Raw genomic sequence first — 12,000 nt, forward strand, 5'->3', positions numbered from 1 at the left:
AACTTTGGGGTCTTTTTTCTGGAGGCAAGAAAGGTCTTATTTTCCCTTATAGGGTTAGTTAGTTCTCCGGCTGGCGCGAGACATCTAGAATCAACGTAGGCACGTTCCCCGGCTGCTGCTAGTTGTTGTGCTAGGATCAGGTATACGGTCAGCCTAGTTACCACTTCCCTATGAGCTGGTATTTTGTGTTTGCAGACTTTGTTGTAACCTCTGAGATCCTCTGCCATTGGGGTCATAACACAGCTCACAGCTGTCTGCTTTACCTTTGCTGGTTACCAAAAATGGAGGGGACCCAACATAGCTTTTTTCATTATTTATTTATTAGTTTAATACAAGTACAGTAAACTACACATGCAAGGCACTAATTATATATCTATCTATCAATCTATTTAACTATGAATCTACCTATCTATTATCTATCTATCTATCTATCTATCTATCTATCTATCTATCTATCTCTTTGCACATCTTTAACACATAAAAATCTGTATTTTCCATTCCGAATTCTATTCCTGTATGTGTCACATGGACAGCACACAGATGTCACGTGGATGTCATCTGTGTGCCATACTTGTTTGAAACGGGCCCATAAACTTTTCTTGTTCCATGTGATCTGTGCTGCCAGTGAAAAATGCACATGTCTCCATATGGTTCCCATGGATAGTGTTGAGCGATACTTTCCGATATCGGAAAGTATCGGTATCGGAAAGTATCGGCCGATACCGTCAAAATATCGGATCCAATCCGATACCGATACCCGATCCCAATGCAAGTCAATGGGACGAAAATATCGGAATTAAAATAAACCCTTTATAAACTTGTAGGTTCATTCTACATGAAGGAAAACAACTAAGAATAATGTAGGATGTATTGGGGGACGTGGCGGAGATATTAAAGGGACAGAGGTTTAGCCCAATGTAATAGAATAGCAGGATTTTTAATTTTTTTTTATGAAGTTCGGCGTTAGAAAGAATTTGACTATGTTATTTTTTTTTTTTTTATGTCAGATATTGATGTTTCACTACTTCCACGCCCTTCACCTTCTTTTTTACTTCTCCCACGCTTTCTTCTTAATTATCCTCATCATCAGCTTCTTTGACATCAACTTCTTCACCTTATTCATCTTCTTCTTCATCTTCTACCTATTATTTTTTGGGTTACATTGTTCATATTCTTTTTATTTTACTATTATCTTCATCATATTCAACTTCTTCATCATATTCTTATTTGTGACAGGCATTCCCGTAGTTGTTATCTATAAAAGTTTGAAGATTACACCTTCCGTTCTGCCTGTCACAAAACAGTTACATTTGTCCGCGTTCAGTTTGGCCTGCAGCATCAGGCTTTATCCAGGGGCACCACGAGGAGGAACGGACTCACCCCCATACACTGCTTAGTCTTCTTCTGCTTATAATTTACATAATATTTTTTTGCTCTGATATTTTGTGTTATGCTTAATGTCCTTCTGCTCTTTGTTCTGCAGCCTCTTGTTCTTCTGCTTCTCGGTCTTCCAGGTCGTCGTCGTCTCCAGGGTCGTCGTCTCCGGGGTCGTCGTCATCGGGGTGGTCTCCGGGGTCGTCGTCATCGGGGTGGTCTTCAGGGTCATCGTCTCCAGGGTCGTCGTCATCACGGTGGTTGTCGTCTCTGGTGTCGTCGTCATCTTAGGGGTGTTCTTCCGGGTCATCGTGTTTAGTCTCTTGAACTTGGAAATGTAGCAGAAGGTACAAGAAGGCTGAGAAAATGCCGAGAACCAGCTGATGGAACTGGAACTCGGATGGCTACCCGAAGGTCCAAGAGCCAATGGAACTACCGAGGACCAGCTGACGTTACTGGAACCCGGTTACTAAGCAGGAGGTACCCGTGCCTGAAAGCACTACCAAGGACCACCTGACGTTGGTGGAACTCGGATACCCAGAGGGAGGCACCTAAGCCAAAGGCTCTGCCCGGAACCAGCTGACGGTACTGGAACCAGGATGGGGAGCAGAAGGTACAAGAGCAAAAGACACTGCCGAGAACCAGCTGACGGTGCTGGAACCCGGATGGGTAGCCGAAGGTCCAAGAGCCAATGGAACTACCGAGGACCAGCTGACGTTACTGGAACCCGGTTACTAAGCAGGAGGTACCCGTGCCTGAAAGCACTACCAAGGACCACCTGACGTTGGTGGAACTCGGATACCCAGAGGGAGGCACCTAAGCCAAAGGCTCTGCCCGGAACCAGCTGACGGTACTGGAACCAGGATGTGGAGCAGAAGGTACAAGAGCAAGTGTCTGCGTGGCTTTTGCAGGACACGTTGCCGGCTGCACAGCAGGGGAACAGCTGGCGGTGCTGGACCCCACTGACACATTGGCGAGGTGTTTGGCTCTGTGCAGCCAGCACTTCCGGACAGCAACGAGCGGTGTTGTAGCCCGGGCTCTGCAGGGGGAGCAGAGTGTAGGCCGAAGCCTACTTGAACCAATTTCAAAGGTAACCTTTAACCCCCCCTCAGGGGTTAGAAAGTAGAAGAGCCACAGCTTATGCAGCAGTAGTGCTGCACAAGTCAAAGGTTGCTCTTTTAATTTCGCTCCTTGCACACGCTGAATGAAACACGTATAACATTTAGCCCTTTATACAGTCAAACTGTGTTGGAGGCGCGAGTTCCCTTTGTAATGAGACGCAGCACAGATGTCAAGAATCCCACCTTGGTGCTGGGTGCAGCCTCCTGAGCGTTGTTATTTGCTGTACAGGAGTCTGCGCTGTCGTGTTATCCCCTGGCCTAGCGCTGTTAGCGCTGCCCATCTTCTGACCTCATTTAATGTTGGCCGGTGCGGTTCGCGATGCCCATGAATCACAGCCCCGCAGTGTATTGACATAGTTTAAACACTGCGGGGCTGGGATTCAGGGCCTGGCGCAGCACATATGTTCGCCTCTCACACTCGGGTCCTTACACCCGCTTCAGACTGTGCGGCGTCATCTGATCCCTTATCGCATGCCACGGCCATGAAGCCGCACAGTCCGAAGAAGGCGGAAGGAGAGGAGGGACAGGCGAACTGATGCACTGATCCTGCCCATCAATCACACCCTCGCAGTCCCAATAAATAAGACACCGAGGGGCGTTGTGTGGGTCAGGGCGGCCGCAGAGGCGCAGGCAGCCAAACAATGATGCCAGAAGACGGGCAGCGCTACCAAGGGGGTTGCAGCGTGTCATTACAAAGGAAAGTCACACCACCGGGACGGTTAAATGGTCACACAGAGGACACATTGCAGACGTGTTTTCAGTTCCACATGTGCGAGGAGAATACGTTTCTGAGCCACCTTGCACACATGCAGCATTACCGCTGTACAAGGTGGCTGGATAACGTAAAAACGCCTGGGGGAGGGGGGACAGGTTCCCTTCAATTTCAGTTCTTGTGTCTGCGTGGCTTTTGCAGGACACGTTGCCGGCTGCACAGCAGGGGAACAGCTGGCGGTGCTGGACCCCACTGACACATTGGCTGGTGTTTTTCTCTGTGCAGCTAGCACATCTGGGCAAAAACTGGCGGTGTGTTAGAGCCCAGGGACAGCAGGAGGAGGAGCAGGAGGAGGAGGAGCAGGGGGAGGGGAGTGTAGGCCGAAGCCTGCACAGGCGGCAGCTTTGGGTGTGTTGTGTCTGCGTGGCTTTTGCAGGACACGTTGCCGGCTACACAGCAGGGGAACAGCTGGCGGTGCTGGACCCCACTGACACATTGGCGAGGTGTTTGGCTCTGTGCAGCCAGCACTTCCGGACAGCAACTAGCGTTGTTGGAGCCCGGGCTCTGCAGGTGGAGCAGAGTGTAGGCCGAAGCCTAATTGAACCGATTTCAAAAGTCACCTTTAACCCCCCCTCAGGGGTTACAAAGTAGAAGAGCCACAGCTTATGCAGCAGCAGTGCTGCGCAAGTCAAAGGTTGCTCTTGTAATTTTTCTCCTTGCACACGCTGAATGGAACACGTATAACATTTAGCCCTTTAGACAGTCAAACTGTGTAATGGAGGCGAGAGTTCCCTTTGTAATGAGACGCAGCACAGGTGTCAAGAATCCCACCTTGGTGCTGGGTGCAGCCTCCCGAGCGTTGTTATTTGCTGTACAGGAGTCTGCGCTGTCGTGTTATCCCCTGGCCTAGCGCCGTTAGCGCTGCCCATCTTCTGGCATCATGTAATGTCGGCCGGTGCGGTTCGCGATGCCCATGAATCCCAGCCCCGCAGTGTCTTAACATTGTTAAAACACTGCGGGGCTGGGATTCAGGGCCTGGCGCAGCACATATGTTCGCCTCTCACACTCGGGTCCTTACACCCGCTTCAGACTGTGCGGCGTCATCTGATCCCTTATCGCATGCCACGGCCATGAAGCCGCACAGTCCGAAGAAGGCGGAAGGAGAGGAGGGACAGGCGAACTGATGCACTGATCCTGCCCATCAATCACACCCTCGCAGTCCCAATAAATAAGACACCGAGGGGCGTTGTGTGGGTCAGGGCGGCCGCAGAGGCGCAGGCAGCCAAACAATGATGCCAGAAGACGGGCAGCGCTACCAAGGGGGTTGCAGCGTGTCATTACAAAGGAAAGTCACACCACCGGGACGGTTAAATGGTCACACAGAGGACACATTGCAGACGTGTTTTCAGTTCCACATGTGCGAGGAGAATACGTTTCTGAGCCACCTTGCACACATGCAGCATTACCGCTGTACAAGGTGGCTGGATAACGTAAAAACGCCTGGGGGAGGGGGGACAGGTTCCCTTCAATTTCAGTTCTTGTGTCTGCGTGGCTTTTGCAGGACACGTTGCCGGCTGCACAGCAGGGGAACAGCTGGCGGTGCTGGACCCCACTGACACATTGGCTGGTGTTTTTCTCTGTGCAGCTAGCACATCTGGGCAAAAACTGGCGGTGTGTTAGAGCCCAGGGACAGCAGGAGGAGGAGCAGGAGGAGGAGGAGCAGGGGGAGGGGAGTGTAGGCCGAAGCCTGCACAGGCGGCAGCTTTGGGTCTGTTGTGTCTGCGTGGCGGTCGCAGGACACGATGCCGGCTGCACAGCAGGGGAACAGCTGGCGGTGCTGAACCCCACTGACACATTGGCGAGGTGTTTTTCTCTGTGCAGCTAGCAGTACCGGGCCCCAACTGGCGGTGTTGGAGCCCAGGGTCAGCAGGAGGAGCAGGGGGAGCGGAGTGTAGGCCGAAGCCTGCACTCGAGCAAGTTGAAAGGAAACCTTTAACCCCCCCCCCCCCAGGCGTTTGTAGCTGAAAGAGCCATTGTGTACAGCACTAATGCTGGAAAAGGTAAACTTAGCTCTTTTAATTATGGTCCTTGCACATGCGGAACCTAACAGTTATGAAATGTGTCCCCTCACAGCGTTAAACCGTCCGGTAGGTGGAACTTTCCTTTGTCGTGTGACGCAGCACAGCCATCATTTTTACCCCCTTGGCGCCGTGCGCCGCCTCCTCAGCGTTGTTTTAATCTGTCCCGGAGCCTGCGCTGTTAGGTTAGCCCTTGGCCATGCACACATTTTGCGCTGCCCGTCTTCTGACCTCATTTGGTGTCAGGCTGGCTGCGCCTGTGCGGGTGCGCTGGCCGAGATCCCGCCTCGCAGTGTCGTCTAATGTAATCCCACCGCGGGCCTGTGATCCGTGCCCGTGCGCAGTGCATATCCTCTCCTCTCACTCCCCTCCCTACGGCTTTTTCAGACTGTGCGGTGTCACGGCCGTGGCATGGTATTAGGGACCAGCTGACATCGCACAGTCTGATGAAGCCGTAGGGAGGGGAGTGAGAGGAGAGGATATGCACTGCGCACGGGCACGGATCACAGGCCCGCGGTGGGATTACATTAGACGACACTGCGAGGCGGGATCTCGGCCAGCGCACCCGCACAGGCGCAGCCAGCCTGACACCAAATGAGGTCAGAAGACGGGCAGCGCAACATGTGTGCATGGCCAAGGGCTAACCTAACAGCGCAGGCTCCGGGACAGATTAAAACAACGCTGAGGAGGCGGCGCACGGCGCCAAGGGGGTAAAAATGATGGCTGTGCTGCGTCACACGACAAAGGAAAGTTCCACCTACCGGACGGTTTAACGCTGTGTGGGGACACATTTCATAAGTGTTTGGTTCAGCATGTGCAAGGAGCATCACGAAAAGAGGCACTTTTTCCCTTTGCATCATTACTGCTGCACAAGGTGGCTCCTTCAGTAACAAACGCCTGGGGGGGGGGGGGGTCAGGTTCCCTTACATTTAACTTGTTGTGCCTGCGTGGCGGTCGCAGTACACGTTGCCGTATACACAGCAGGGGAACAGCTGGCGGTGCTGAACCCCACTAACACATTGGCGAGGTGTTTGGCTCTGTGCGTACAGCACTTCTGGACGGCAACTGGCGGTGTTGGAGCCCAGGGGCAGGTGGAGGAGGAGGAGGTTGGAGGAGGTAGGAGGAGGTAGGAGGGATTGCCACACACACAGCAGGGGAACAGCTGACGTTACTGAACCCCAATAACAGAGGAGGGACTGTTGACTGTGCGTACAGCACTTCTGGACGGCAACTGGCGGTGTTGGAGCCCAGGGGCAGGTGGAGGAGGAGGAGGTTGGAGGAGGTTGGAGGAGGTAGGAGGGATTGCCACACACACAGCAGGGGAACAGCTGACGTTACTGAACCCCAATAACAGAGGAGGGACTGTTGACTGTGCGTACAGCACTTCTGGACGGCAACTGGCGGTGTTGGAGCCCAGGGACGGGTGGAGGAGGAGGAGGTTGGAGGAGGTAGGAGGGATTGCCACACACACAGCAGGGGAACAGCTGACGTTACTGAACCCCAATAACAGAGGAGGGACTGTTGACTGTGCGTACAGCACTTCTGGACGGCAACTGGCGGTGTTGGAGCCCAGGGACGGGTGGAGGAGGAGGAGGTTGGAGGAGGTAGGAGGGATTGCCACACACACAGCAGGGGAACAGCTGACGTTACTGAACCCCAATAACAGAGGAGGGACTGTTGACTGTGCGTACAGCACTTCTGGACGGCAACTGGCGGTGTTGGAGCCCAGGGACGGGTGGAGGAGGAGGAGGTTGGAGGAGGTAGGAGGGATTGCCACACACACAGCAGGGGAACAGCTGACGTTACTGAACCCCAATAACAGAGGAGGGACTGTTGACTGTGCGTACAGCACTTCTGGACGGCAACTGGCGGTGTTGGAGCCCAGGGGCAGGTGGAGGAGGAGGAGGTTGGAGGAGGTAGGAGGAGGTAGGAGGGATTGCCACACACACAGCAGGGGAACAGCTGACGTTACTGAACCCCAATAACAGAGGAGGGACTGTTGACTGTGCGTACAGCACTTCTGGACGGCAACTGGCGGTGTTGGAGCCCAGGGGCAGGTGGAGGAGGAGGAGGTTGGAGGAGGTTGGAGGAGGTAGGAGGGATTGCCACACACACAGCAGGGGAACAGCTGACGTTACTGAACCCCAATAACAGAGGAGGGACTGTTGACTGTGCGTACAGCACTTCTGGACGGCAACTGGCGGTGTTGGAGCCCAGGGACGGGTGGAGGAGGAGGAGGTTGGAGGAGGTAGGAGGGATTGCCACACACACAGCAGGGGAACAGCTGACGTTACTGAACCCCAATAACAGAGGAGGGACTGTTGACTGTGCGTACAGCACTTCTGGACGGCAACTGGCGGTGTTGGAGCCCAGGGACGGGTGGAGGAGGAGGAGGTTGGAGGAGGTAGGAGGGATTGCCACACACACAGCAGGGGAACAGCTGACGTTACTGAACCCCAATAACAGAGGAGGGACTGTTGACTGTGCGTACAGCACTTCTGGACGGCAACTGGCGGTGTTGGAGCCCAGGGGCAGGTGGAGGAGGAGGAGGTTGGAGGAGGTAGGAGGAGGTAGGAGGGATTGCCACACACACAGCAGGGGAACAGCTGACGTTACTGAACCCCAATAACAGAGGAGGGACTGTTGACTGTGCGTACAGCACTTCTGGACGGCAACTGGCGGTGTTGGAGCCCAGGGGCAGGTGGAGGAGGAGGAGGTTGGAGGAGGTAGGAGGGATTGCCACACACACAGCAGGGGAACAGCTGACGTTACTGAACCCCAATAACAGAGGAGGGACTGTTGACTGTGCGTACAGCACTTCTGGACGGCAACTGGCGGTGTTGGAGCCCAGGGGCAGGTGGAGGAGGAGGAGGTTGGAGGAGGTAGGAGGAGGTAGGAGGGATTGCCACACACACAGCAGGGGAACAGCTGACGTTACTGAACCCCAATAACAGAGGAGGGACTGTTGACTGTGCGTACAGCACTTCTGGACGGCAACTGGCGGTGTTGGAGCCCAGGGGCAGGTGGAGGAGGAGGAGGTTGGAGGAGGTTGGAGGAGGTAGGAGGGATTGCCACACACACAGCAGGGGAACAGCTGACGTTACTGAACCCCAATAACAGAGGAGGGACTGTTGACTGTGCGTACAGCACTTCTGGACGGCAACTGGCGGTGTTGGAGCCCAGGGACGGGTGGAGGAGGAGGAGGTTGGAGGAGGTAGGAGGGATTGCCACACACACAGCAGGGGAACAGCTGACGTTACTGAACCCCAATAACAGAGGAGGGACTGTTGACTGTGCGTACAGCACTTCTGGACGGCAACTGGCGGTGTTGGAGCCCAGGGGCAGGTGGAGGAGGAGGAGGTTGGAGGAGGTAGGAGGAGGTAGGAGGGATTGCCACACACACAGCAGGGGAACAGCTGACGTTACTGAACCCCAATAACAGAGGAGGGACTGTTGACTGTGCGTACAGCACTTCTGGACGGCAACTGGCGGTGTTGGAGCCCAGGGGCAGGTGGAGGAGGAGGAGGTTGGAGGAGGTTGGAGGAGGTAGGAGGGATTGCCACACACACAGCAGGGGAACAGCTGACGTTACTGAACCCCAATAACAGAGGAGGGACTGTTGACTGTGCGTACAGCACTTCTGGACGGCAACTGGCGGTGTTGGAGCCCAGGGACGGGTGGAGGAGGAGGAGGTTGGAGGAGGTAGGAGGGATTGCCACACACACAGCAGGGGAACAGCTGACGTTACTGAACCCCAATAACAGAGGAGGGACTGTTGACTGTGCGTACAGCACTTCTGGACGGCAACTGGCGGTGTTGGAGCCCAGGGGCAGGTGGAGGAGGAGGAGGTTGGAGGAGGTAGGAGGAGGTAGGAGGGATTGCCACACACACAGCAGGGGAACAGCTGACGTTACTGAACCCCAATAACAGAGGAGGGACTGTTGACTGTGCGTACAGCACTTCTGGACGGCAACTGGCGGTGTTGGAGCCCAGGGGCAGGTGGAGGAGGAGGAGGTTGGAGGAGGTTGGAGGAGGTAGGAGGGATTGCCACACACACAGCAGGGGAACAGCTGACGTTACTGAACCCCAATAACAGAGGAGGGACTGTTGACTGTGCGTACAGCACTTCTGGACGGCAACTGGCGGTGTTGGAGCCCAGGGACGGGTGGAGGAGGAGGAGGTTGGAGGAGGTAGGAGGGATTGCCACACACACAGCAGGGGAACAGCTGACGTTACTGAACCCCAATAACAGAGGAGGGACTGTTGACTGTGCGTACAGCACTTCTGGACGGCAACTGGCGGTGTTGGAGCCCAGGGGCAGGTGGAGGAGGAGGAGGTTGGAGGAGGTAGGAGGAGGTAGGAGGGATTGCCACACACACAGCAGGGGAACAGCTGACATTACTGAACCCCAATAACAGAGGAGGGACTGTTGACTGTGCGTACAGCACTTCTGGACGGCAACTGGCGGTGTTGGAGCCCAGGGACGGGTGGAGGAGGAGGAGGTTGGAGGAGGTAGGAGGGATTGCCACACACACAGCAGGGGAACAGCTGACGTTACTGAACCCCAATAACAGAGGAGGGACTGTTGACTGTGCGTACAGCACTTCTGGACGGCAACTGGCGGTGTTGGAGCCCAGGGACAGGTGGAAAAGCAGAGGAACACAATGTAGGCCGAAGCCTGAGAAAGTCGAAAGGGAACCTTTAACCCCCCCCCCAAGGCGTTTGTAGCTGAAAGAGCCAGCTTGTGCAGCACAAAAGATGCAAAAGGAAAAGGTGGCTCTTTTCATCATGCTCCTTGCAAACACAGAACTAAACACTTATAAAATGTGTCCCCTGCAACCGTAAAACCGTCCCGGAGGTGGGACTTTCCTTCGTAATGTGACGCAGCCCAGCCGTCATTCCTACCCCCCCGGCGCCGCGCACCGGCTCCTCAGCGTTGTTTTATTCCGTCAAGGAGCCTGCGCTGTTATGTTATCCCGTGGCCAGGCACACTTAGCGCTGCCCGTCTTCTGGCATCATTTGGTGTCTGGATGGCTGCGCCTGTGCGGCCGCGCTGGCAGAGAGCCCGCCTCGCAGTGTCTTCTGATTTAATCCCACTGGGGGCCTGGGATCCATGGACATGCGCAGTGCATATCTGAACCTCCACCTCTCACTCATCTCCCTATGGCTTCTTCAGACTGTGCGGTGTCACGGCCGTGGCATGCTGTTAGGGACCAGCTGACACCGAACAGTCTGAAGAAGCCATAGGGAAATGAGTGAGAGGTGGAGGTTCAGATATGCACTGCGCATGTCCATGGATCCCAGGCCCCCAGTGGGATTAAATCAGAAGACACTGCGAGGCGGGCTCTCTGCCAGCGCGGCCGCACAGGCGCAGCCATCCAGACACCAAATGATGCCAGAAGACGGGCAGCGCTAAGTGTGCCTGGCCACGGGATAACATAACAGCGCAGGCTCCAGGACGGAATAAAACAACGCTGAGGAGCCGGTGCGCGGCGCCGGGGGGGTAGGAATGACGGCTGGGCTGCGTCACATTACGAAGGAAAGTCCCACCTCCGGGAAGGTTTTACGGTATCAGTGGACACATTTTATAAGTGTTAAGTTCTGCGTGTGCAAGGAGCTAAACAAAAATAGCTACCTTTTCCTTGGGCAGCATTACTGCTGCACAAGGTGGCTCTTTCAGTAACAAACGCCTTGGGGGGGGGGGGACAGATTCCCTTACATTTCAGTTGTTGTGTCAGCGTGGCGGTCGCATGACACATTGCCGGCTACACAGCTGGGGATCAGCTGACGTTACTGAAACCCAATAACACTGGGTCGTATGTTTTGACTGTGCAGACGGCACGTCTGAGCCTCAACTGGCGGTGTTGGAGCCCAGGAATTTAAGTTCAGGTGGTAGAAAGATGAACACAACAGGAGACCTGGATAACGTATACAGTGACCTAATTATTCAATCAGGAGGAGGAGTGGCAAATTCCGGCGAGATCCAGGCCTTGTTCATTTTCAGGAAAGTAAGCCGGTCAACGTTATCGGAGGATAGTCGCATGCGACGGTCAGTTAGTACACCACCTGCAGCACTAAAGACACGTTCCGATAATACACTGGCCGCAGGGCAAGACAGCACCTCCAATGCATACTGGCTTAGCTCTGGCCATGTATCCAGCTTTGAGACCCAAAACTTGAAAGGGGAAGAGCCGTCTGGGAGTACAGCAAGAGGGCAAGACATGTAGTCTGTCACCATCTGACGGAACCGTTGCCTCCTGCTGACTGGAGCCGTCTGTGATGGTGTAGACTTTTGTGGCGGGCACAGAAAACTGTGCCACAGTTCGGCCATACTGGTCTTGCCTTGGGCAGAGGCACTGCTTCTGCTCCCTCTTTGTGCAGAGCCTCCACCACGGCCTGGACGCACTGAGCTGCTTTGGAATGCACTAGCAGCACTTCTCTCAGTTGGAATGGAGAAGATGATGGAATTGACCAGTGTGTCTTGGTACTCCCGCATTTTTCGCTCCCGGTTCAACGGTGTGATGAGGCTTTCTACGTTGTCCCGGTAGCGAGGATCGAGGAGGGTGAACACCCAATAATCAGACATGTTGAGAATGTGGGCGATGCGGCGGTCGTTTCTCAGGCACTGCAGCATGTAATCCACCATGTGCTGCAGACTGCCAACTGCCCAAGAAACGCTGTCCCCTGCTGGAGGCGTGATCTCTGCCCGCTCGTC

This window comes from Ranitomeya variabilis, chromosome 5 (genome assembly GCF_051348905.1).
Source record: "Ranitomeya variabilis isolate aRanVar5 chromosome 5, aRanVar5.hap1, whole genome shotgun sequence".
NCBI lineage: Eukaryota > Metazoa > Chordata > Amphibia > Anura > Dendrobatidae > Ranitomeya > Ranitomeya variabilis.